This window comes from Sceloporus occidentalis, unplaced genomic scaffold (genome assembly GCF_023333645.1).
Source record: "Sceloporus occidentalis isolate IW3139 unplaced genomic scaffold, rSceOcc1.0.p SCAF_6, whole genome shotgun sequence".
Classification (NCBI taxonomy): Eukaryota; Metazoa; Chordata; class Lepidosauria; order Squamata; family Phrynosomatidae; genus Sceloporus; species Sceloporus occidentalis.
Window position 1 is genome coordinate 3,959,487 of NW_028316986.1, and position 27,839 is coordinate 3,987,325.

Below are 27,839 nucleotides of genomic sequence, written 5' to 3' on the forward strand. Positions count from 1 at the left end.
AACCCACAAAAACAATTGAGTCCCTATTGGAGGGGTCCTCCTTCATGTCCCATCAGCAGAAGTATCACCAAGGGGGGGGGGGGCTGGGGGGCAGATCACATAAGGTGACACCCCATGGGATATCACCGTAAGGATGGTACATCCCATGGTACTGGCAAGTGAGAAAGGGCATTACCTTCCTTTCTTGCTTGTCCAGCAGCCATGCCAGGCCTCAAACAGGCCAGTACAAGCCAGCAATGCTGACCCCTTAGACGCGGTCACTGTTGGGGTAAGCATTGCCTTCTGTTCAGAGTCTGGCATTGCTACTGGCTGGCATGGCTGCTGACCATGTCAGACCCCGAGTAGACCCTCTGGAGGCCATAGTGGTGTGACCAGGTGGCCAGCCAAGGTGGGCAGTCTGCCCCCCACCAGTCCTTTCCAGGACCCACAACGGTTTCCGTGATGCCACTGCACAACAGTAGGGAAATGCGTTGTGAGGACATGGGAGAGGGCCTTCTCTGCAATGGCATCTCAATTAGAATCATAGAATCACAGTTGGAAGAGACTCCAAGGGACATCCAGTCCCACCCCCTTTTGCCATGTAGGAACCCTCAATCAAAGTACCCCTGACAAATGGCCATCCAGCCTCTTTAAAAACTTCCAAAGTAGGAGACTCTATCACTCTCCAAGGGAGTGTGTCCCACTGTCGAATAGCTCTTACTGTCAGGAAGCTCCTCCTAATGTTGAATTGGAATCTCTTTTCCTCTAGTTTGCATCCATTGCTCTGTGTCCTAATTGTCTCTGCAGCAGCAGAAAATAAGCTTGCTCCATCCTCAACATGACACCCTTTAAATATTCAAACAGGGCTATCATATCACCACTTAACCTTCTCTTCTCCGGGCTCAACATCCCTAGATCCCTCAGTTGCTTCTCACAGGGCTTTATGGTTTCCAGACCTTTCACCATTTTGTTTGCCCTCCTCTGGACACGCTTTGGACAGTTGTGCAATGCCCACCCTCTAGGCCCAATTGGCACTGACATTGGAATCATTTTGGCACCACTTTAAAACTTGGCTTTTTATTAAAGCCTTGGGGCCAAAGTGATGTCACGCAGGTTGCATATGTTGTCATTGTTACTGTTATTCTGCTTTCAAATCATTTCCGACTTACGCTAACCCCTAAGGCAAAGTTGTCACAGGATTTTCATAACAATACATAACATATTTTATAGTTATAATATTCAATATCATTTTAACAGGTTTTAAATTGTTTCTTTTTAAACTAAGAAACTACCTCTAAACACCAGGTAGGAGCCACAGTGGAAAATTATTGCTTTTGGGCTGAGTTGGTCATAGTCCCAGAGGCATTTCTTTGGCCCTTGGGGAAAACAGGAGGCCGGATGAGACGTTCTTATCTGATCCGACAGGTAAGCACATAAGAAAACAAGAAGCCCTGCTGGATCAGACCAAAGGTCTAGCATTCTATTCACACACAGAATGGCAAATGCAGAGCTTCCAACTGTCTGAATTTGGCACTAACCCTTTGCTGTCTCATATTTTCAGCTGCTCTTTAAATTACCCAGGCAGTTTGACATTGCTTTAACTGCCTATCATGCTATGGAATCCTGGGATTTGCAATTTGTTGTGGCACCTGAGCTCTCTGATAGGGAAGGCGAAATAGCTCGGCAAACTACAAATCTTCGTATTCCATAGCAAGGAGCCATGGCAGTTAAAGCGATGTCAAAACTGCATTATTTCTGCAGTGCAGATGCAGCCTCAGTTTCTCTCTCCTCCTCCCCAACTTTCCCAGTTGTCCTCAGCTTGTTTCCATTCCCACAGACTGAGTTCAATGTGCAAAAGGAAGGTGCACTTAAATTCCAGGTGGGGTATTCTGCTCTGGTCAGGCCCCACCTGGAATATTGTGTCCAGTTCTGGGCACCATAATTCAAAAAGGACCTTGAGAAACTGGAACGTGTCCAGAGGAGGGCGACTAAAATGGTGAAAGGTCTGGAAACCATGCCCTATGAGGAATGACGCAGGGAGCTGGGGATGTTTAGCCTGGAGAAGAGAAGGTTAAGAGGTGATATGAAAGCCCTGTTTAAATATTTGTAGGGATGTCATATTGAGGAGGGAGCAAGCTTGTTTTCCGCTGCTCCAGAGAACAGGACCCGGAACAATGGATCCAAGCTGCAGGAAAAGAGATTCCACCTCAACATTAGGAGGAACGTCTGGACAGTAAGGGCTGTTCGACAGTGGAACACACTCCCTCAGAGTGTAGTGGAGTCTCCTTCCTCAGAGGTCTTTAAGCAGAGGCTGGATGGCCATCTGTCTGGGATGCTTTGATTGAGAGTTCCTGCATGGCAGAAGGGGGTTGGACTGGATGGCCCTTGGGGTCTCTTCCAACTCTTGTGATTCAACTGGGCAACTGGGCATTGAAATATGCAGGAAGGACTATTCCCTTGACTTCCTCCAGTGGAAAAAATACACCGTGGAAAGACACAGAGAACAATAGCAATAGCAATTACATTTCTATACCACTTCATAGTGAACTAAGTCCTCTCTAAGTGGTTTACACTCTGTAAGCCAATGACCTCCAACAAGCTGTGGACTCATTTTACCGACATACGAAAGGATGGAAAGCTGAGTCAACCTTGGAGCCCTGCAGGGTTCAAACTCACAACATTGTGAAGATTATTGCACTGGGGTTAAAACGTTCCCCAGTGCGTTCTAACGGGGGCGAGCATGGAGCGTGACGGGAACCCGATGGGGCCCAGAACGCTAGTTTACTGCACGGCAGAACGCCGCTGTCGCCGCCGCCGAGCATTCCCATCGGGTTCCAAGGGACGCCATTTCTGGGCATGAAACCGTCCCCAGAAATGGCGTCCCCTGGAATCCGATGGGAACCCGATGGGAACGCTCGGCGGCGGCGTTCTGCTGTGCAGTAAACTAGCATTCTGGGCCCTGTCACGCTCCGTGCTCACCCCCGTTAGAACGCACTGAGGAACTTTTTAACCCCAGTGTGATATCTTCTGTGGCTGCAGTACTGGCATCTAACCACTGTGCCATCAGGGCTCTTGCAAGGCTGGAGAGAACTTTCTCTGCTTTGGCACACTGGCTGCAGAACGCAACCCTTGGAGGCCTGATGGACACTATTTTTGGCTTCATTCCTGAGCCATGTTAAAGCATGGCCTATTGATTTCATCCATATCTTTGGCGCGTTACAGACCGCCCAAAACAGGCAGTCTCGTGCCGCTGCCAGTTGCTCTGCAAGGGAGCCACAGCAGCCAAACCGTGCGGCTCCCTCGCGGAGCAAAAAGCCCCAAAATGGTGCTTCTTTCTGCGGCGTGGATATGATGCCGCGAGGCACCAATGGCATACTCACAGCGTCATATGTGCTGCGCAACGTGTGGACACAGTGCGTCTGCTACGTAAAGATGGCGGCCCCCGTGTGGAACAGGCACCGCCATTTTGTACGGACTCGGTCCGTATTAGGGTTAGGGGCGTCCAGAAGGGATGCCCTTTTCTAACCCTAATACAAACCCAGTCCGTACTATTACGCCCGTTTGTAACGGGCCTTTATTTGCCAAGAAAAACCCATTGTAAGTTTACCTTTTGTTGTCACTGTGTGCTTCCGAGTCATTTCTGACTTATGGCAATCCTAAGGCAAACTTATCATGGGGTTTTCTTGCCAAATTTCTTCAGAGGGGGTTTGGCATTGCCATCCTCTGGGGCTGAGAGTGTGTGACTTGCCCAAGGTCACACATTGGGTTTCCATGGTTGAGCCAGGATTTGAACCCAGGTCTCCAGAGTCATAGTCCAACGCTCAAGCCACTACAGCACACTAGCTTCTTAGGGTCACCATAAGTTGGAAATGATTTGAAGGCAAACAACAACAATAACAACAACCACAAAAACCCACAATGAAAAATAATGACGACAGATGGGGTGAAGAAAGATAAAAGTCTACTTGAACCCCAGGCTTCACAAAAAAGCAGGATTTAAGTAAATATCATAGCAATATAGTATGTGCACAGCCTGATATAGAAAAGTGGCTGTTTCCCCCCTACCATCCAGCTGGGGACTCCGGAACCAATAAGCACCAGCTAGTTTGGGCAATGGGAATTGTAGTCCAACAGATCTAGAGGTATGGCGGGTGGTACTAGGGGAGCCAGCTCCATAGAAAGAAACAATCTGGCTTTGCCGGCGCTTTGCCGGTGTGTTTCATTCATCCCAAACAAAACCACCTTTCCATGCAGGCCCCCTCCCCGCCATCCAGCTGGGGATTCCACAACCAATGATCCCCCAGATGGTTTGGGTAATGGGATTTGTAGTCCAACACATTTGGGGAGCTAGCTCCATACAGAGAGGCAATCTGGCTTTGCTGGTGCATCTCATTCATCCCAAACAAAACCACCTTTCCACGCAGGCCCCCTCCCCATCATCCAGCTGGGGATTCCAGAAACAATGATCCCCCAGATGGTTTTGGGTAATGGAATTTGTAGTCCAACACATCTGGGGAGCCAGCTCCATACAGAGAGGCAATCTGGCCTTGCCGGCGCTTCTCATTCATCCTGAAGCAAACAACTTTTCCATGCAGGTATTTAAAAAGAAGAGGAAAATGACAGCTGGAAGCCAGAACTCACCAGAAGGTGGGAGACAAAGTTTCTGGGCTGCCTGAGCTGCTCTAAGAGGTTCTTCTTGCCTTCCCAAGCTTTTGCTCGGACAACTAGGAGGCCCAGGCTTCAAGAGACGAGAGCAGTTGCTACCTGGAGCCAGGTGTGTCGAAATGTGGGCGGCTGGGGACTTCCTGGTTGCATCTCCTTTCAGCAGTTCCTGCCAGGAGAGCTCACCTGCCCAGGTGAGTGTCTCCCCAGGTGAATGTCAGTGGAAAGCGCCTCTGCTTTGCCTTACCTGAATTGTGGGCAGGTGGAAAAACCTGTCCATCCTCTCTCAAGGGTACTAGGCTTTGATTGCATCCGCACTGCAGAAATTCTCAGGTTTGACACCGCTTTAACAGCCATGGTTCAATGTTATGGGATTCTGGGATTTGTTGTTTGTTGTGGCTCCACTTTGGTACTACAACAAACTACAAATCCCAGAATTCTGTAGCATTCAGCCATGGCTGTTAAAGCAGTGTCAAACCTGAGTATTCCTGCAATATGGGTGCAGCCTAACTCTTCTTCACCACCACTACTATCATCCTTGAAAGTGGCTCAGGTGTGCTTCTGCTTGGAAGAAAACATTGCTTTTTCCAAGCAGCAAGCTGGATCCTAGGGCTCTGGAAAAAGGCATGGTTCTTGAGCATCATCATGTCAGGGTGCATCTACTCCAGTAGTTCCCAAACCTTTATCTTCCAGGTGTTTTGAACTTCAGCTTCCAGGATTCTGGGACATTGGCCACAGTGACTGGAGCTTCTAGGAGTTAAGGTCCAAAATACCCGGAGAACTAGAATTTGGGAATCTCTGATCTATACTGTAGAAATAATACAGTTTGATTTCACTTTAAGCATCGTTGCTCCATCCTATGGAATCCTGTGGGGTTTGTAGTTTTACAAGATCTTGAGCTTTCTCTGCAGTGCTGGTGCCTCGCTAAACTACAGATCCCAAGGTTGTGTAGGATGGAACCATGACAGTTAGTGTTAAACTGCATTATTTCTACCGCGTAGGAGCCAATGTGGCACAGTAGTCTGAGTATTGGACTATGACTCTGGAGACCACAGTTCGATTTTTAGTTCAGCCATGAAACCCATTGGATAACCTGGGGCAAGTCACATTCTCTGAGCCTCAGGGGATGGCAATGGCAATCCTCCTCTGAACAAATCTTGCCAAGAAAATCCCATGATAGATCCTAGGGCTGCCATAAGTCAGAGACTACTTGAAGGCATACAACAACAACAAAAGGTAAACCTATTGTGGAGTTTTCTTGTTCAAGTTTCTTCAGGGGGGTTTGCCATTGCCATCCTCTGAGGCTGAGAGAGTGTGACCCAGTGGGTTTCTGTGGCCGAGCTGGGATTCGAACCCTGGTCTCCAGAGTCATCGGTGCATCACAGCATAATTTCTATATAACTGCTCCAGTTTCTGGGGTCAAGACCAGAGGGCCCTGAGACTGAGGTTATGGGCACCCTCCCCCCCGCCCCCAAATTTCAATACTTTTGCTTTTCATATCCTGACACTGGCATTTCTTACATGAAAATGGGCATTCTGTCAAGTCACCACGGGCATCTAGCAACTGGGGGAATTCCTTGTGTAGAGGGTTGTTTCTTCTTCTCCTGATGTGATGCTCAAAAATGTACAACTAAACCTTTTGTTGCCATGTGAAAGGCAAATTGTTGTTCTTATTCTTATTTCTGGGAGTCAAGCTGCTGTTAAAGAAAAGAGCGGAAGGAAGGTGTTCATCCTCCTATGTTTCCTCTTTTTGTTTTCTTTATAGTACTGTTACCATCGTTTTTTTGGAAGGGGCTCCTGTGCTGATAACAGTTGCTTGACTTGCCAATGAGAAGAGTAATCGTCCCCATCATTCCATCTCCAAAGCTAGGTCGCAAGCAAGATTTCAGCATCTCACAGTGCACCACTGAAAAGCACAGGCGCCTTATGAAAATAAAAGGTGGCAACATTCCTTTGATATCTTCCTATCTTATAGACATAACATACTTTTGTGTGCATTCCAAGGACAGGGGAAAAGAAGCAGGTTGCTATGATTATTTTAATTCATACTGAGCAAATAAGAGCCAATACGGGAAATCTACCAGGAAGAACAGACCTAAAAATTCAAGAGTTCATGACCGCTTTTAACAACACTGTAATGTGCAGAGCATCATGGGAAGAAAATACGTTTTTTGAACTGCAACTCCAGCCCAAAGTCTGTGCCGGCTGGGAGATTCTGGGAATTGCAATCCAAAAAGTAACTTTTCCAAGTGCAATATTTCCAACCTTTACTGTTACACAAATAATATTAGCCACAACCTTGGCAGAGTTGGAAGACTTACTTTTTTTCAGAAGAAGAGCTAAAGGACTGCAGTCTTAATACTCACTTAGCTAGGAGTAAAGACCCATTGAGCTCCAAGGGGGCATCTACACTGTAGAAATAATACAATTTGACGCCACTTTAACTGCCATGGTTTCTTCCTATTGAATTTTGGGATCTGTAGTTTGGTGAGGCGCCAACACACTTTGGCAGAGAAGCCTAAAGACCTTGTAAATCCATAAATCCCAGGGTTCCATAGGATGGAGCTACTCCACTTCAAATGGCATCGACTGGGTGACCATGGGCAAGTCACACTCTCTCAGCTTCAGAGGCTGGCGATGGCAAACCCTCTCTGAATGAAACTTGTCAAGAAAACTTTGTGATAGGGCCGCCTTAGGGTCAAGTCGGAAATGACTTGAAGGCACACAACAGCAACTACAGAGATGCACCCCAAGTCTTGTATTAACCAGTTGCAAAGTCAGCACATTGAAAAGTATGGTTTATACGGACATACATTGATCGTATTGCACTGAGCATGCATTTGGACTTATGCAACCCTTGCAGGTGGCAATACAACCAGTCAAGTAAACAGTAAGCAGTTTCATGTACTTTGTCTATGGCGCAAGGGAGGAGATTTGTCATGCATGCAAGTTTATTTATTAGTTCAACGTACAGTCGCCACACCCATGAAACTATCATACCAAGCCAGACTGGAATGAGAAATCCACAGAGGAGTGTCTGGAGAATCTGTGGGTTCAGATTCTGTTGAAACAGAAGTCCCCATCCTCTTAAGGCAGCATCCCCTCCAACATTTTGCAGAGGAAAACCAAGGCACATGTGGTCAAGTGCCATCAGAATGTGGTCAAGATGACAAATGTTATGAACGAGGAAGAATGGACAAACTGCAGCAGCAGTTTGCTTTTGCCTAAGCCTACTTTTGCCTGAGCCTCATCTTACTCCTGGCTGAATTAAATTAGTGCTGAAGTAAATTAAATTAGTGCAATGACTTTTCCATTTTGAACTCCGTTTGCAGTAACTGAAGTAAGCTGAGACAAAGGGGGAAGGAGGAGAGGGAAACCGGGACATTTTAAAAGCATCTGGAAAAGTGGGATGACAGAGGATTAAATGAGACTGTTGGTCCCACATCAGGATAGTTGGAGGGAGATCCTTTCTCTGGGGAAGTAAAAGTAAGAGGGGCAAAAATATCTGAATACTGCCATCCACAAAATGGTAAATTTAGATTTTGCAAACAAGAGTGCAAAAATAACAGAAACATAGGAGTTTATCACAATGGGGCTAATTTCAGCATTAAAGAAAGATTAAAGCACATTTAAAGAATCCTGCAAATAAAGTGAAAATGGTAATTACGCAAATGATTATCACACGCAATTGTGTAAATAAAGGGATATCAGAAATGTACTGTCGCTGAAATCCCGGAAGTAAAAAGATGTGCATTGATGCTTTTTTGTGACCACTTTAATGGCGGTTTTTGTGCGACGTCATGTGAAATTGTTTCGCGTAATTGCGCAATTTTTCTGGGATATTCACGGGATAAACTCCCAATCTCCTTTGTGTGATAAACTCCATAGAAATCTCTGAGTCAACACAATGATGCTCATTGTTGTTGTGTGTTTTCAAGTCTTTTCCAACTGACGGCGACTCTAAGGCGAACCTATCATGGGGTTTTCGTGGCAAGAGTTGTTCAGAGTTTTGCCATTGTCTTCCCTTGAGGCTGAGAGAGTGTGACGCTTGCTGCTATTCTATTTCTCTGGCAGGAGAACCCTCCATAGATGCTGGGTGATAATTTCATTGTCACCTCATTAGTGCTCTGAAATGAAAGGCACATTAAACCATTTTTTATAATTCTGAACAAAACCTCAAGCTAAATCACTTAGGTCTGTGGTTACAGGCACTAAATTACTGTATGTTATGTCATTAAAAAGCAATTGCGGGAGAGAGGGAGAAAAACACCAGAGTTTTTCAGCAGTCTTTACCATGACAAACTTTTGCTATTTAGCAATTTCCCACTTAAAATTAAAAGGAAAAAAATCATTTAACAATTGCACAGTACTTTAGCAGAAACTGGTGGCTAATTTCTTCAAAGTCCAAGGCCTGGAAGTCCTAACTTTATGTTTCTGCCTCTCATTTTGGGATCTCTCTCAGCTATATAGTTATGAATCAGAGGCATTGATGGCTAGAGTCCAACTTCCACCAAAAGATGTGGAGTGCTAACTTTTCCTTTAGTTCTGCTCCTTCTTTTTCCAATCAAGCTGGTCAAGACTTTTTAATCTGTATAATATGCAGAGGTTACGCAGTCTCCAGTGGTTCTGATCTGGCAAGGGCATTCCTGGCTAATCCTCTGTCATCCCATTTTTTCAGCTGCTCCTAAAATGTCCCGGTTTCTTTCTCCTTCTCCCACTTTCCCCCTCAGCTTCTTTCAGTTGCTGCAAACTGAGTTTGAAGTGCAAAAGTAGTTTGCGGCCCCATTCCCACTTACATTTAAACCGGTTTATGAGTCCCTCCAGAATGATGCAATTCAGATCCGTCGTTCCCACTTGTTGAACTCGCTTCGGAATCGATTCTTTTAAAAAGAATCGCCAAAGAACTAGTGTCAGGATAGAGCAGGTTTTTTGTGTTTGCCTCGCTTCATCGCGATTGAAACCAGTCACAATAGGATGAGAACGGTTTCAAATGGGAACGATGGTCATATAACCCAATAAGCAATTCACTTTAAATCGTAGTAGGAATGCACACTAATAAGTCATAGACCTCCTCACAAGCAATGTTACATCTCTGCAAATAATAAGATGTGACTTGGAGATGGTTTGTGTGAAAATATCAAGAAACCCATGGCCTACATAATACAAGGAAACCTTGGAAAAGTTACTTTTGCATGTTTGTTGCATGTTCCTTCAAGTCACCTGTGGATTTATGGCAACTCCATGAATTTCATAAAGCTTTTCTTAGGTAAGGAAGACTGAGGAGAGGTTTTGCCAGTTCCTTTCTCTGAAATAGACCTTCCCACATTTGACACATGAAATCGAGGATTGTGTGTGTCAAGATGACAAAACTACTAATGAGGAAGACCATACAAGCGAGAGGAGAGGATACAGCGGTGTTCTTTTGCCTGAGCCCATTGGGAATTGCAGTTAATGGAGAACAAACTCATTTTGTGCTTTTAACCCTCTGTGCAGCAATTGAAATAAGCTGCGGACAAAAAGGAAGAGTGAGAAGACAACAAGAGAGAAACTGGGACATTTGAAAAGCAGCCAAAAAAGTGGGATGGCAGAGGATTAAGTGAGATTGTTCCCTGCCAAATCAGGGCAATTGAAATATGTCCTTGGATATAGGACATTATCATGAAAAATGTATGGCGTTATCAAATAAAAGCTAAAAACACTAAAATAAATATAATTTCATGCTTCTCAAGATGGAGGAGTTTGAAATTCCTCCTGAACAGAAGGTTTAAATGTAAGACATGTCCTAGAAAATAAGGACACCTGGTCACTTCGGTTGCAGATTCCCTCAGACGGCATTTCCCCTGAAAAAAGGAAGAAAATAAAATAATTTTTAACCCTGTTCTACTATGACTCTGGAAACCAGGGTTCAAATCCCCATTCAAGTATTAAACAAACCCCACTGGGTGACCTTGGGCAAGTCACACTCTCTCGGCCTCAGAGGATGGCAATGGCAAACTCCCAAAAATAAACTTGACAAGAATATCCCCGTGAAAGGGTCGCCATAAGTCAAAAAAGCCTTGGAGGCACACAAAAACAACCAAGTACTGTAATGATGAAGGAGGAATGTAGGTTTGCTTTGTATTACAGCTTAGCCAAGGCCTCTCTGCTTTTTCCATGCAATGACAAAAGTTCATTTTTATGGACACCAGGCCTGGGATTTCTCTCCTGAGGAAAGGGAGAGGGAGGGAAGGGGAATGGAGGAAGCCAATGACTGTGGCCTCCAAAATGCATCTGCAACAGATTTGCAGCTGAAGCAGGAAGGAAGTATTTCCAGATGGGAGAAGGAGCTGCAAAGCCAAGAAGCATCACCGAACACGGCAGAAGAAAACGCAGAGAAGAAGGAGATGGAGGAGCCGGCGAAGGCCTTCCTCTCTTCCATCCACCTCCAGAGTCCAGATTATCACTAGAATCATAGAATCATGGAGTTGGAAGAGACCCCAAGGGCCATCCAGTCCAACCCCATTCTGCCATGCAGGAACTCGCAATCAAAGTACCCCCAAGAGATGGCCATCCAGCCTCTGTTTAAAGACCTCCAAAGGAGGAGACTCCATTACACTCTAAGGAAGTGTGTTCCACTGCTGAACTGCCCTTACTGTCAGGAAGTTCTTCCTAATGTTGAGGTGGAATCTCTTTTCCTGTAGCTTACATCCATTGTTCCGCATCCTATTCTCTGGAGCAGCAGGAAAAAAGCATGCTCCATCCTCAATATGACATCCCTTCAGATATTCAAACATGGCTGTCATGTAACCTTTTAACCTTCTCTTTTCCAGATTAAACATATCCAGCTCCCTCTACGTTGCACCTCATAAGGCATGTTTCCAGACCCTTCACCATTTTGGTGGCCCTCTTTTGGACACACTCCCGCTTCTCAGCATCATTTTTGAACTGTGGTGACTAAAATTGGTTTCTGGCAACCCTAACTCAGTATTATTCCATGTGAGTCCTGGCCAAAGCAGAATAAAGTGGCATTATGACGTCCCTTGATCTAGGAGATCATCTCCCTTCAGCTCTGGGCCCCTAGCCAGTAAAGGGCCCGGAACCATTGCTCCAACACCAGTTTGGTGTTATTTGCAGATTTGTTGCTTCCATAAGAGCAATTGCTCCAGCACAGTGGTGTACCTAGTGTGTTTACCATCCAGTGCAGATCATTTTTTAAATTATTGTTTTTAAATGGCCCCAGCCCATTATTGTCAATGGTGCCACATGTACACAGCCGTGCCGATCCAGCCATGGGCACATTGGCATCCATTAACACTAATGGGATATTGATGCTAATGGGATGTAAGTTGGTCCAGAACTGAACCCACACTGATACAGAGGACCAACTGTAATGATGCGTCTCTGCTGCTGCCACTGCTACTGCTGCTGCTTGCCTCTCTGGGATGTCAGAGAAGCTTAATCAGGGACTGTCTGAAGGAAGAGGCCCCTCCCTCCTCAACTGTCATCTCGGCCTCAGAGGGAGCCATCAGGCAGACCCAGCAACATCAGGGACTGTCTGAAGGAAGAGGCCCCTCCCTCCTCAACTGTCATCTCGGCCTCAGAGGGAGCCATCAGGCAGACCCAGCAACATCAGGGACTGCCTGAAGGAAGAGGCCCCTCCCTCCTCAACTGTCATCTCGGCCTCAGAGGGAGCCATCAGGCAGACCCAGCAACATCAGGGACTGCCTGAAGGAAGAGGCCCCTCCCTCCTCAACTGTCATCTCGGCCTCAGAGGGAGCCATCAGGCAGACCCAGCAACATCTTGGACTGCCTGAAGGAAGAGGCCCCTCCCTCCTCAACTGTCATCTCGGCCTCAGAGGGAGCCATCAGGCAGACCCAGCAACATCTTGGACTGCCTGAAGGAAGAGGCCCCTCCCTCCTCAACTGTCATCTTGGCCTCAGAGGGAGCCATCAGGCAGACCCAGCAACATCAGGGACTGTCTGAAGGAAGAGGCCCCTCCCTCCTCAACCGTCATCTTGGCCTCAGAGGGAGGCATCAGGCAGACCCAGCAACATCAGGGACTGTCTGAAGGAAGAGGCCCCTCCCTCCTCAACCGTCATCTCGGCCTCAGAGGGAGCCATCAGGTAGACCCAGCAACATCAGGGACTGCCTGAAGGAAGAGGCCCCTCCCTCCTCAACTGTCATCTTGGCCTCAGAGGGAGTCATCAGGCAGACCCAGCAACATCAGGGACTGTCTGAAGGAAGAGGCCCCTCCCTCCTCAACTGTCATCTTGGCCTCAGAGGGAGCGATCAGGCAGACCCAGCAACATCAGGGACTGCCTGAAGGAAGAGGCCCCTCCCTCCTCAACTGTCATCTTGGCCTCAGAGGGAGCCATCAGGCAGACCCAGCAACATCAGGGACTGCCTGAAGGACGAGACTTCTCCCTCCTTTGTCACCTTGTATTTTGTATTGCATTAAAATTTTTACTGTACACCGCTATGATCATTGCGGAATAGTGGTCTATAAATAAAACATATTATTATTATTATTATTATTAATAATCCAGGCTGACACCACTGTAACTGCCATGGCTCAGTGCAATGGAATTCCGGAAATTGTAGTTTTGGGAGGCTTTTAGTCTTCTTTGTCAGAGAGCTCTGGTGCCACAACAAAGTACAATTCCCAGAATTCAATAGTACTAAGCCATAGCAGTTAAAATGGTGTCGTCCTGGATTATTTCTGCAGTGTGGAGATCTTTGCTTTCTGATGGCTCAATGTACACAAAGTGAGTTTTGTGCACAAAATTATTTAAAATATTGTATAAAATTACCTTCAGGCTATGCATATAAGGTGTATATGAAACATAAATTTTGTGTTTAGATGTGGGTCCTGTGAGGTCCCATCTCTAAAACATCTCAATATATGCAAATACAGGTATTCCAAAATCAAATACAAATCACTTCTGGTCCCAAGCATTCCAGATAAGGAAGATTCAACATGTGTCTCCATATTTTTAAGGGCCACAATTCTTTGGTAAACATACAAAGAAATGACACATCTGGACCCGTTTGGCTTCTCCCCCAGCCAAGTCCCCTTTCTCCATCTGGAAATCCTGTTCCAGAAGAAAGCACATTTATTTCTCCATGTTTTTCAAGTGGAGAATTCTCTAAAGAGCAGACTGGAAGAAGTTAAACATGAACTTGATAATTAATGATCAGTTCTGCTAATGCTGGCAGCAGGCAGAATTAAGGATACCGGAGTATTGGCAAACTACAGAAACTCAGGGGAACTAAAAAAGTAGAAGCTGTCCAATAGTCATCACTGAATATATGTATCTTTTTTAAAAAACCAAGATTTCCCCCAATTGTTCAGCCTCCGAGAAATGCGTGAACTGAGCATATTCATGAGAAAAACAAAGCTGGAGAAAAGAAAGGTTTGGAGGAATTCAGAGTTTGGGGAGAGGCTATAACAAATTCGTCACCTTGAGTCCCGATGTTGGGAGAAAAGCAGAATATAAGAAAATAAAATAATAATAAAACCTGAGTTTTGCATATTACAGTATCTGAGTTGCTGTAACACACTCTCCAATTGTCTGAATCTGGCAGGGACAGTCCTGGTGTGTGTCCACATTACAGAATTAAAACAATTTGACACCACTTTAATTGCTGTGACTCTATTCTACAGAATCCTAGGATTAATAATAATAATAATAATAATACTGTTTATTTCTAGCCCGCTTTTCCAAAGATCAAAGTGGGTTACAAAATGGATGCATCGAACAGTATACAATATAAAACATACCAAGTTAAAAACATCATAAAAACATTCCAATAAAACATTTGCAATTTCCAAAAATAAAACCAGAGAAACAAACTAGCCGAATAGCAACTGTATAACGGGAGAGAAAACAGTTTGGTAAAAGATGAAAACCAGCATGGCATGGTAGTTTGAGTGTTGGACTACAACTCTGGAAACCAGGATCTGATTTCTCACTTGGCCAAGTGTAGTATCTTACATTTCTCCCTGCTGAAATTCATTTTGTTAGTTTTGGCCCAGCTTTTTCTTCTTCTAAAATCATTTTAAGTCCTGTCCTCTGGGCTATTAGCTACCCCTCCTAATTTGGTGTCATCTGCAACTTTGCTAAGCATGCTGTCTATCCCTTCATGCAAGTCATTGGTCATGTTTTGAGATCTGTGAGGGAAAGCTTTTTCTCAGCCCCACCTCCGTCACAGGTACCTTCGGTGGGAACATGGGAAGCAGGGCCTTCTTGGTGCCTGCTCCCAGGCTCTGGAACTCCCTTGCTAGAGACACTAGAAGACATTTTGGTTTCAGCATGCCTTTGAAGACTAATTGCTCATAAAAATAGGCCTTCCATAATCTACTGTGTGGTCTATATTTGTTGTTTCCTAATTTAATAGGCAAAACTTCAACTGCTTAGTGATAATGATGTTTATTTATATACCGCTTTTCCAAATTAGATCAAAGCGGTGTACAACAGGAAGTACAATACAAAGTAAAAAAACAAACAAACATAACAGGCCTCTCTCCCCCTCAAGATGGTGGTCGGAAGAGGGCTCTTAGTCTTTCAGGCAGGCAGTTGGAGCTTGCCTGCCTCTCTCCCCCCAAGATGGTGGCTGAAGGGAGGGCTTTTCTTCTTCAGGCAGGCAGTTGGAGCTTGCCTGCCTCTCTCCCCCCAAGATGGTGGCTGAAGGGAGGGCTTTTCTTCTTACAGGCTGAGGCAGTTGGAGCTTGCCTGCCTCTCTCCCCCCAAGATGGTGGCTGAAGGGAGGGCTTTTCTTCTTCAGGCAGGCAGTTGGAGCTTGCCTGCCTCTCTCCCCCCAAGATGGAGGCTGAACGGAGGGCTTTTCTTCTTACAGGCTGAGGCAGTTGCAGCTTGCCTGCCTCTCTCCCCCCAAGATGGTGGCTGAAGGGAGGGCTTTTCTTCTTCAGGCAGGCAGTTGGAGCTTGCCTGCCTCTCTCCCCCCAAGATGGTGGCTGAAGGGAGGGCTTTTCTTCTTACAGGCTGAGGCAGTTGCAGCTTGCCTGCCTCTCTCCCCCCAAGATGGTGGCTGAAGGGAGGGCTTTTCTTCTTCAGGCAGGCAGTTGGAGCTTGCCTGCCTCTCTCCCCCCAAGATGGAGGCTGAACGGAGGGCTTTTCTTCTTACAGGCTGAGGCAGTTGCAGCTTGCCTGCCTCTCTCCCCCCAAGATGGTGGCTGAAGGGAGGGCTTTTCTTCTTCAGGCAGGCAGTTGGAGCTTGCCTGCCTCTCTCCCCCCAAGATGGTGGCTGAAGGGAGGGCTTTTCTTCTTACAGGCTGAGGCAGTTGCAGCTTGCCTGCCTCTCTCCCCCCAAGATGGTGGCTGAAGGGAGGGCTTTTCTTCTTCAGGCAGGCAGTTGCAGCTTGCCTGCCTCTCTCCCCCCAAGATGGTGGCTGAAGGGAGGGCTTTTCTTCTTACAGGCAGGCAGTTGGAGCGTGCCTGCCTCTCTCCCCCCAAGATGGTGGCTGAAGGGAGGGCTTTTCTTCTTCAGGCAGGCAGTTGGAGCTTGCCTGCCTCTCTCCCCCCAAGATGGTGGCTGAAGGGAGGGCTTTTCTTCTTACAGGCTGAGGCAGTTGCAGCTTGCCTGCCTCTCTCCCCCCAAGATGGTGGCTGAAGGGAGGGCTTTTCTTCTTCAGGCAGGCAGTTGGAGCTAGCCTGCCTCTCTCCCCCCAAGATGGTGGCTGAAGGGAGGGCTTTTCTTCTTCAGGCAGGCAGTTGGAGCTTGCCTGCCTCTCTCCCCCCAAGATGGTGGCTGAAGGGAGGGCTTTTCTTCTTACAGGCTGAGGCAGTTGCAGCTTGCCTGCCTCTCTCCCCCCAAGATGGTGGCTGAAGGGAGGGCTTTTCTTCTTACAGGCTGAGGCAGTTGCAGCTTGCCTGCCTCTCTCCCCCCAAGATGGTGGCTGAAGGGAGGGCTTTTCTTCTTACAGGCTGAGGCAGTTGCAGCTTGCCTGCCTCTCTCCCCCCAAGATGGTGGCTGAAGGGAGGGCTTTTCTTCTTACAGGCAGGCAGTTGGAGCTAGCCTGCCTCTCTCCCCCCAAGATGGTGGCTGAAGGGAGGGCTTTTCTTCTTACAGGCAGGCAGTTGGAGCTAGCCTGCCTCTCTCCCCCCAAGATGGTGGCTGAAGGGAGGGCTTTTCTTCTTACAGGCTGAGGCAGTTGGAGCTTGCCTGCCTCTCTCCCCCCAAGATGGTGGCTGAAGGGAGGGCTTTTCTTCTTACAGGCAGGCAGTTGGAGCGTGCCTGCCTCTCTCCCCCCAAGATGGTGGCTGAAGGGAGGGCTTTTCTTCTTACAGGCTGAGGCAGTTGCAGCTTGCCTGCCTCTCTCCCCCCAAGATGGTGGCTGAAGGGAGGGCTTTTCTTCTTACAGGCAGGCAGTTGGAGCGTGCCTGCCTCTCTCCCCCCAAGATGGTGGCTGAAGGGAGGGCTTTTCTTCTTACAGGCTGAGGCAGTTACAGCTTGCCTGCCTCTCTCCCCCCAAGATGGTGGCTGAAGGGAGGGCTTTTCTTCTTCAGGCAGGCAGTTGGAGCTTGCCTGCCTCTCTCCCCCCAAGATGGTGGCTGAAGGGAGGGCTTTTCTTCTTACAGGCAGGCAGTTGGAGCGTGCCTGCCTCTCTCCCCCCAAGATGGTGGCTGAAGGGAGGGCTTTTCTTCTTACAGGCTGAGGCAGTTGCAGCTTGCCTGCCTCTCTCCCCCCAAGATGGTGGCTGAAGGGAGGGCTTTTCTTCTTACAGGCAGGCAGTTGGAGCTAGCCTGCCTCTCTCCCCCCAAGATGGTGGCTGAAGGGAGGGCTTTTCTTCTTACAGGCAGGCAGTTGGAGCTAGCCTGCCTCTCTCCCCCCAAGATGGTGGCTGAAGGGAGGGCTTTTCTTCTTACAGGCTGAGGCAGTTGGAGCTTGCCTGCCTCTCTCCCCCCAAGATGGTGGCTGAAGGGAGGGCTTTTCTTCTTACAGGCAGGCAGTTGGAGCGTGCCTGCCTCTCTCCCCCCAAGATGGTGGCTGAAGGGAGGGCTTTTCTTCTTACAGGCAGGCAGTTGGAGCTAGCCTGCCTCTCTCCCCCCAAGATGGTGGCTGAAGGGAGGGCTTTTCTTCTTACAGGCAGGCAGTTGGAGCTAGCCTGCCTCTCTCCCCCCAAGATGGTGGCTGAAGGGAGGGCTTTTCTTCTTACAGGCTGAGGCAGTTGGAGCTTGCCTGCCTCTCTCCCCCCAAGATGGTGGCTGAAGGGAGGGCTTTTCTTCTTACAGGCAGGCAGTTGGAGCGTGCCTGCCTCTCTCCCCCCAAGATGGTGGCTGAAGGGAGGGCTTTTCTTCTTACAGGCAGGCAGTTGGAGCTAGCCTGCCTCTCTCCCCCCAAGATGGTGGCTGAAGGGAGGGCTTTTCTTCTTACAGGCTGAGGCAGTTGGAGCTAGCCTGCCTCTCTCCCCCCAAGATGGTGGCTGAAGGGAGGGCTTTTCTTCTTACAGGCTGAGGCAGTTGGAACTTGCCTGCCTCTCTCCCCCCAAGATGGTGGCTGAAGGGAGGGCTTTTCTTCTTACAGGCTGAGGCAGTTGGAGCTAGCCTGCCTCTCTCCCCCCAAGATGGTGGCTGAAGGGAGGGCTTTTCTTCTTACAGGCTGAGGCAGTTGGAACTTGCCTGCCTCTCTCCCCCCAAGATGGTGGCTGAAGGGAGGGCTTTTCTTCTTACAGGCTGAGGCAGTTGCAGCTTGCCTGCCTCTCTCCCCCCAAGATGGTGGCTGAAGGGAGGGCTTATCTTGAATTTCAAAGATAGAGGATGCTTATCTTGAATTTCAAAATCCAAGTACTTCAAAATCCAAAACTTTTTGTGCTACACTACAAGTAGCATGATATGTACCTGTTGTATACTTGCGAGGCTGGAGAGTGCCATGGCTGGAGTGTGATGCATGGATCTGTAAAATGGTGGGAATCCATGCTTCCCACCATTTCACGGATCTTCAGTTTTTCCTCCAGCCTCAGTATATCTCATTTGCTGTTGTTGTTGTGTGTCTTCAAGTCACTTATGGCAACCCTAGGGTGAACCTATCATGGGGTTCTTTTGAAAATTTGCCCAGAGGTGGTTTGCTATTGCCTTCCCATGAGACTTAATGAGGCTTCCCATGAAGTAATTTAATGACAAGCCCAATTGCATCTGGTAAGATGCATACAACTTTCAGGGTGCAATGCGAAGGATTAACTGAAGACATTCCGAACTTCTGTGAGTCCCATATCTTCTCTGTTGACTCTGTGTGGGTGAAAAGGAGGTTGGAATTTGTAGACGTGGGATGGCTGAGGAGGTGCTTCTCGTGTGATCAGAGAAAGTGGTTTCATCTTGCTGCTCCTTCTTCCTTGGGAGAGTCCCAGGTATAACTCGGAGCCGTCTCATTTCCTGGTAGAGAGAATTATTTGAATACAGTGAGTTTTCATCCTAAAATTAGCTACTGCTTTCGGAGATTATATTAAACACAGTGTGACCATAATCTCTGGAAGCAGCATCTGGTTTTGTAACATAATCTCTGAAAGCAGTAACTAGTATTCTACATCAGCTACTTAGGCTTCATCCACACTGCAGAAATAATCCAGTTTGACACCATTTTAATATTAAATGCTATGCAATTCTGGGATTTGTAGTTTGTTGGGGGCATTAGAGCTCTGCTTTCTTTTCCTGTAGTTTGAATCCATTGCTCTGGATCCTATTCTCTGGAGCAGCAGAAAACAGGCTTCCTCCCTCCTCAATATGACCTCCCTTCAAGTTTTTAAACAGGGCTATCATATCACCTCTTAACCTTCTCTTCTCCAGGCTAAACATCCCCAGCTCCCTAAGTCTTTCCTCAAGGGCTTCATGGTTTCCAGACCCTTCATCATTTTAGTTGCCTTCAGGAAACTTAAATTTCTAGGATTTGCAGAGCAATAGGATTGGCAAGAGGACCTAGTAATTGAAAATCCATAAGTTTATTTCCAATTGTCGACAAAGGAAAACAATGAACTCAGTGGAATTCAAGTTCCAAAAGCTGAGGCCCCGAACAAGACAAAATGGCTCTTTTTATATTATTCAAGACAAAGAAGCTTCTTCAATACACCTGATTGGCTAACTACAATTTAAACATACAGAATTCTTACAATCAGAACAGAAATACATGCATACATTAAAACTGCATCATCACTCCTTACCCCCTCCTGTAGGAATTCAGTGGCTTTCCTCCTAACCTTGCTTCTGAATGTCAACTATGTGTCCTTATCTCAGTAGTTTATGTTATGTCTTTTTACTGGTGCCAGCTTCCATCCAGGTCAAGATGTACTCCTTATTCCTTTGCTCTAGTTTTTCTAAACTCCAAGCCTTTATTTCAAAAACCATCTCTCTGGCTGACAAAGGTGACTCCATCTTTCTATAGCTTTTTTATTTCAACAAGGAATATTTCCACCACAGGACATGCTCCAGTTTGTCAACATCCTTCTTGAATTTTGGGGCCCAGAACTGGACACAGTAGTCCAGGAGAATACTGTCTATAGTATGTTATCTGGAGACAGGGAGGTAAGTGGGCCACAACACACTAAAGGAGAAATAACTTTGGTTGTGTGTCTTCTTTGACCTGGTTGTTTTCAGAGCCTCCAAAAACAATGGCAAGAGCATTTCAAACACAGAATTTTGTGCCCATTGTAAGGCAGAGACTGATGTCCCATGGTGCGACACAAACAGCAGCAGAACTCAACATCTTTTCCAGTGACTCATCCGTCCCTTTTCTACTTAAAGCAACTACAGCAGCTTTAGCTCCCTCCAGAGGAGGCATAGAATATGGCTCTTCAAAGCCAAACTCCTATATTCATGTATAAGTCTAAAAATTTTAGTTAAAAAATTGACCCAAAAAACCTGAGTGATGTATCCATGGGTCAGTGTAAGTATTACACTTTAATTCTTATTTTAAGAGGAAGCATCTCCTGGTGAAAGGCAAGAGATCTCTCCTGGAAGCACTAACCTTGTCCAGCCTTCTCGAAATTTTGAAGGGTTTTTTTGATATTGTTTCCCTTTCATTCATCTATTGGATCCTTGGAGCATATCCCTACCCTCGACTTATCCACGGGTCATATCAAAATCTATAATTTGGGCCCCCAAACCTGCTCTCAGCGTATACATGAAGTCGACTTATAGTCAAGTATATACAGTAGTTTCATTTGAAGAATCAGCCTCAAATGCCATTATGTGAGTCCCAAAACAAACCTGGACAGGTTAATAATTATTATTATTATTATTATTATTATTATTATTTATATCCTGCCTCTCCCTCCAGATCGAGGCAGGTTACAAAGAGAAACAAAAATAACAGTTAAATATATTGCATTTAAAATTCAGCAAAGTCCCTTGCCCCCCACCTCCCTCCCTATCCTAAAAGACATATCAAAATAGAAGAACACAATATAAAATCCTGACTAAGATTACCCACTCCGTGGTTAAAAAACTCACAGGATCATAAATTTGAAAGAGACCATGATGGTCATCTATTCCAACCCTCTGCCAGTGCAGGAATCCTGCACTAAGCCACCTCTGTGAAGGGGCCATTTTTCTTGGTGTGTGCCTTCAAGGCATTTCTGACCCCCTTTATGGGGTTTTCTTGGCAAGATTTGTTAAGAGGGGTTTCCTTTGTTTTCCTATGAGGCTGAGAGAGTGTGACTCACCCAAGGTCACCCAGTGGATTTCCATGGCCAAGCCACTCTCCATCGCAGTGGCTCTCCAACTGGGGCTCCACATCTGGAATCGGTACAGTATCACTCTCTGCAACCCCTTAAGTACTGTTCAACATCTTTATCAATGACTTGGAGGAAAAAATTGGGGGAATACTTATCAAATTTGCAGATGACACCAAATTAGGAGGAATAGCTAATACTCCAGAGGACAGGATCAAGATTCAAAAGGACCTGAATAGACTAGAAAGCTGGGCCACAGCTAACAGAATGAACTTCAACATGGAGAAATGTTAGGTACTGCACTTAGGGCGAAAAAATGAAATGCACAGATATAGGATGGGGGACACCTGGCTTAAGGAGACAACATGTGAAAGGGATCTAGGAGTCCAAGTAGACCACAAGTTGAACATGAGTCAACAGTGCGATGCGGCAGCAAACAAGGCCAATGCGATTTTAGGCTGCATCAATAGAAGTATAGTGTCTAGATCAAGGGAAGTCATAGTGCCACTATATTCTGCTCTGGTGAGGACCCACCTGGAATATTGTGTCCAGTTCTGGGCGCCACAATTCAAAAAGGACACTGAGAAACTGGAGCGTGTCCAAAGGAGTGCGACTAAAATGGTGAAAGGTCTGGAAACCATGCCCTATGAGGAACGACTTAGGGAGCTGGGGATGTTTAGCCTGGAGTAAAGAAGGTTAAGAGGTGATATGATAGCCCTGTTTAAATATTTGAAGGGATGTCACATTGAGGAGGGAACAAGCTTGTTTTCTGCTGCTCCAGAGAACAGGACCCGGAACAATGGATGCAAGCTGCAGGAAAAGAGATTCCACCTCAACATTAGGAGGAATTTCCTGACAGTAAGGGCTCTTCGACAGTGGAACACACTCCTTCCTCGGAGTGTAGTGGAGTCTCCCTCCTTGGAGGTCTTCAAACGGAGGCTGGATGGCCATCTGTCGGGGATGCTTTGATCTGGATTTCCTGCATGGCAGAATGGGGTTGGACTGGATGGCCCTTGCAGTCTCTTCCAACTCTATGATTCTATGATTAAGTCACTGTCTGCTACCACCATCTATATCATTAGTTCTTGAATGTGTGCGTGAGAAAGTGTCTTCATGTGAATGGCTTAAGGAGACTAGGGATCTAGGAGTCCTAGTAGACTACAAGTTGAACATGAGTCAACAGTGCGATGCAGCAGCTAAAATGGCCAGTGCGATTCTAGGCTGCATCAATAGAAGTATAGTGTCTAGATCAAGTGAAGTAATAGTGCCACTCTATTCTGCTTTGGTCAGGCCTCATTTGGAATATTGTGTCCAGTTCTGGGCACCACAATTCAAAAAGGACATTGAGAAACTGGAGCGTGTCCAGAGGAGGGCAACCAAAATGGTGAAGGGTCTGGAAACCATGCCCTATGAGGAACGACTTAGGGAGCTGGGGATGTTTAGCCTGGAGAAAAGAAGGTTAAGAGGTGATATGATAGCCCTGTTTAAATATTTGAAGGGATGTCACACTGAAGATGAAGCAAGCTTGTTTTCTGCTGTTCCAGAGAATAGGACATGGAGCAGAGGTTACAAACTACAGGAAAAGAGATTCCATCTAAACATTAGGAGGAACTTCCTGACAGACAGTGGAACACACTCTCTCAAAGGCCCAGAACAGTCGGGCCCACACACCTGGCAACTTTTGCATGTGATGAGGGTGCCGCAGCTGCGATGCGCCCACCACACAGGGTGCGTAATGGTGCGTAATGGTGATGTTGCAGCTGCACCACTTCCAGACAGTTGCTGTGGCGCTCCTGCAGAACAAAGAGAGGCGCCAGAGAGGTGCCTCTTTCTGGTGGTCTGTACCCCGCCAAAGTTTAGTGGAGTCTCCTTCCTTGGAGGTCTTTAAACAGAGAGTAGACAGCCATCTGTTAGGGATGCTTTGATTGAGAGTTCCTGCATGGCAGAATGGGGTTGGACTGGATCAGGGCCCTTGGGGTCTTTCCAACTCTAGGATTCTATGATTCTATGAATAGTGATTTCCTTTGATTCATAAATCAACTGTTTTGGAAATTGCACTTTGGAGTTCTGTTTCTCAGAACTGGTATACATAGGCTTGATCCTCACTTTGAGTTGCCTGAGTTCTCTTGTTTGCTTTCATTTGCGCTAATAAAATCCCCCTTTTTGAATATTAATTTTGGTTGCTTCCCAGAACCCTAGCATTTGGGTAACAGCTAGACTGCCTTTTCTGTAAGGCTCTTCAATTGTTTCCCTTTCTGTACAACTATTAGTACAAATTTCATGTCATTAGACATGTGATATGTCATTGATTTTATTTGTCCAGCATTCAGCTGCACGCATTATCACTTCCGCCCACCGCTCTGACCACATCTCTCCTGTGTTGGCATCCCTTCACTGGCTCCCCCTCCCTTTCCGCATTCAGTATAAGCTCCTGCTGTCGATGTTTAAAGCCCTCCATGGTCTGGCCCCTCCTTACTTATCAAACCTTATTTCTCCTCATCTTCCCACTCAGGCCCTCCGTTCTGGTAGTCAAGGCCTGCTGTCCCAGCTCAGGATTTCCTCTGCCCCATCTTGGATTCGCCCCTTTTCACTTGCTGCTCCTCACTCCTGGAACCTTCTTCCCCTGCAAGCAAGAGCCAACACTTCTTTAACCAGCTTCAAAACAGAGTTGAAGACCATCCTGTTCAGAGAAGCGTTCCCAGGCATTGCATAATTGTCACTTGCTATTTGATGATCTTTTCTTCCCTGTTTTATTGAATCATTTCCTGTATTGCTATGTATTTTATATGTATTATCCTACTAGAGATGCCCCCTCCCCACCCCCACTCCCTTTGTGTCGTGTCTTTTTAGATTGTAATCCTGAGGGCAGGGATCCGTCCAATTAAAAAGATTGTATGTACAGTGCTGTGTAAATTTACAGCGCTTTATAAATAAAGGTTAATAATAATAATAATAATAATAATAATAATAATAATAATTTGTGCATTCCAAAGTGCATGCATCTCAAACCACAAAATAAAGTAGAAGGGAAACAGATCAAAGAAGCGTAATTTCCTTTCCTTTCCTTAAATATGTTATTGGACTCTTAATAATATTTGCAAAACCCCATTCTCCATAGCCAAAAGTTTCCAGGAGAGAACAAAGAGATTTGGGAGTCTGTGGAGAAACACGCATAGAATGCAACTGTGCCAAAAGGATTTTTTTTTGTCTGAACACCCAAGAGAGAGAGAAAGAGAGAAAGAGAGAGATGTGGGATGTGTCTGCGATGAGTGGGGTTTAATGGCTGGGGGAAAGAGTGTGCAATGTTCCAGCGCAACAGAGCTCAGCATGGAAAAAGATGGAAAACAGAGCTCAGCATGGTCCACTTAAGACCCTCAGCCCAAGAAACAATGCAGACCCCTGCTAAGATGCCATAAAACGCTTTGCATTTCTTTGAGCCCCAGACATCAGAATGCAATTAAATCCAAACATTCAGATTGGTCCACAAACTGCCCATAGAAGTATACCCCAGCCGGCATCATTTATTACCTTGGAACATGGAAGCCATCAACGCGCATTTAGCCACATTCATAAATCTGAACTTCCATAGGTTTTGTTTGGTGATTAGCTGGTTGTGCAAAAGAGGCTTTTAGTGGCGGGAGGCATGCACTATACTTTTATTGCTGCCTTCAAAATGCTTTTATAGGGTTTTAAATTGTAATGCTTTAATAGGACAGGGTATTTAATTGGTTTTAACACCCCACTTCGTGCAGAGACTCCAGGTAGAGCATCTCCAGCAGCAGGTCACTGTCTTACCTCTTTCCGAAGATGTCTCCAGAAGGAGATTTCACCACTTCTCCAGGCAATTTGGTTCCATTGCTGAACTTACTGTCAAGAAGTTCCTTCTAATATTCAGTTGAAATCTTCCCTGGTCCCACTCTCGGAAGCAGTAAAAAACAAGCCTCCATCCTTCTGTCTGTGACAGCCCTTTAGATATTTAAAAAATACAATCATGTATTCTCAGTCTTCTCTTTACCAGGCTGAAGACGCCCAATTCCCTCAACTTCTCATGATAGGTTTTCTTCCCCATAACTTTTATCATCATAGAATCATAGAATGGATTCTATGGAAGAGACCACAAGGGCCATCCAGTCCAACCCCCTGCCATGCAGGAAATCTCAATCAAAGCATCCCCAACAGATGGCTGTCTACTCTGTTTAAAGACCTCCAAGGAAGGAGACTCCACTACACTCCGAGGAAGGAGTGTGTTCCACTGTCGAACAGCCCTTACTGTCAGGAAATTCCTCCTAATGTTGAGCTGGAATCTCTTTTCCTGTAGCTTGCATCCATTGCTCCGGTCCTGTTCTCTTGGTGCCCTTCTTGATGCTCCAACTTGTCTGCATCCTTCCTAAAATGAGGTGCCAGAACTGAACACAATACTTCAGACGATGCCTGACCAGGACATAATATAGTTGGACTGTGACTTCCCTTGTTTTGGAAACTGTGGGACTATTAATGCTGGCTAAACTATTATTTGCCTGTTTTGCTGCAGTATCTCCCTGCTGGGCGACGTTCAAATTATGATTAACTATCATCCCAAGGTCTTTTTTCACATGTACTGCTGCTGAGCCAAGTATTCCCCATCCTATAAGTGTGTGTTTGATTTTTGTGGCCTAAATATAGAATTTTTCATTTGTCTCTGTCAATTTTTTTCCTATTAATTTTGGCCCAATTTTCTTGTTTATAAAGGGCCTTATGAATTCTGCTCCTGTCTTCCAGATTTCCCTCCAGTTTGAAGTGCAGCCATTGGTGATGGCTCTTTGGACATGGTTTTCCAACTAATTACAGAAACATCGGATGGTGTTCCATCTATTCCACTATTGAATCAGTTTGCTAATAAAAATATCATGGAGGACTCTATTAAATGCTTTGCCAAAATCCAGATAACGTCTACAATGCTGTAGACGTTATCTGGATTTCGGCAAAGCATTTACCATTGACTAAGCTAGTGACCTAATCCAAAAAAAGATATAATATTAGTTTGCAGGATTTGTTCTTGACAAACCCATGCTGGCTCCTAGTAATCATTGCATTGTCATCGAGATACTTGCAGACAGACTCCTCTATAATCCATTCTAATATTTTTCTTGGTATTGAGGTCAGGCTGACTAGTCTGTAGTTCTCAGGATCTTCTTTTCCCCATTTTTGAAGCGAAGGGCAATGTTTGCTTGTCTCCAGCCCTCTGGCACAAAAAGGGATTTTTGACTATCTTCTTATCAATCTTGATTTGCGGTCTGGACCCCTTACCAAGATCTCTGCTGGTGCACGGATGCACACAGTTCTTTTGGAGGGGAAAACTGAAACAAGACAGATACTGAGCTGTTCTGCCTTTTTGTTGTGCCTTCAAATTGCCTCTGACATATGGAGACTCTGTGTGTGTGTGTGCCTTCAGGTTGCATGTCAACCTATAGTGACCCAAATGAATTTCTTTGGGTTCTCCTAAGCAAGAAAACCTCAGATGTGGTTTTGCCAGTTTCTTCCTCTGAAACAGAGCCTACAGCATCTTGGAATTTATTGGCCGTCTCCCATCTCAGCGCTAACTATGGCTGACCCTGCTTAACTGCCAAGATCAGACAGGATGGCAATAGCAAGTACATTTCTATACTGCTTATCAGTGCACTTAAGCACTCCCTAAGCGGTTTACAATGTGTAATCCAATTGCCCCCAACAAGCTGGGTCCTCTCTTTAGTGACCTACGGAAGGATGCCAGGCTGAGTCGACCCTGAGCCCCTGGCTGGGATTGAACTCGCAACCTTATTTATTTATTTGCTTGCAAACTTTGTGGTTTGTGAGTGAGCGGCTGCAGTATAGGCATTCAAACACTGCGCCACCAGGGCTCTTACATCTGGTGCCTTTGGGATATTTAACCATATCACAGGATTTTCTTGGCAAGGTTTGTTTAGCAGGAGTTTGCCACTGCCTTCACTTGAGATTATGGACTTTATCACAAGGGGGAAATAAAGCAAAATTGGGGTTTAAACAGCCCGTTATCCCGTGGAAAATGCAATATCATATTTAATATTTTAACACGATGTCACTATTAAAGAAGCAATGAAGAAGCTATAAAGAGTCAATAAACAGCAACAAATCATTCACGGGGAAATCCCAAAAATGATTTGTTGCTGTTTATAGCCTCTTTATTGCCTCTTTGATAGCGATGTGATAGCAATTTGATAGCATTGATAGATAGCTATCAAATCGCTTTGATAGCGATTTGATAGCATACTTCTCTATGTCTCGGGCTGAAGCAGTGACTAAGGATGGCATCTCTCCTCTGAATGCCTGTCTTGGGGCAGTAATGGACTGGATGAGGGAAAACCCGACTCAAGCTGAATCCAGGTAAGACGGAGGTACTTGCTATAGGAACCCCGAATCCAGGAATGGAGTTGTGTCAGCCAGTTCTGGATAGGGTCACACTATGGAACGACCTGCCGGAGGAGATCCATCACATTTCCACTCTGGTAGCTTTTAAGAAAGCACTCAAGACGGATCTCTTCC

General features: G+C 46.0%; 1 protein-coding gene across 1 annotated transcript in view; it reads right to left on the reverse strand.

Moving 5' to 3' along the window:
* Positions 1–4,674, reverse strand: part of LOC149310341 (uncharacterized) — a 40,563-nt gene extending 35,889 nt beyond the window's left edge. The window contains exon 1 of the mRNA XM_089528373.1: positions 4,621–4,674. The gene's annotated coding sequence lies outside the window, so the exon portion shown is untranslated. The remainder of the gene's footprint in view (positions 1–4,620) is intronic.
* Between the last annotated feature and the right edge of the window lie 23,165 nt (positions 4,675–27,839).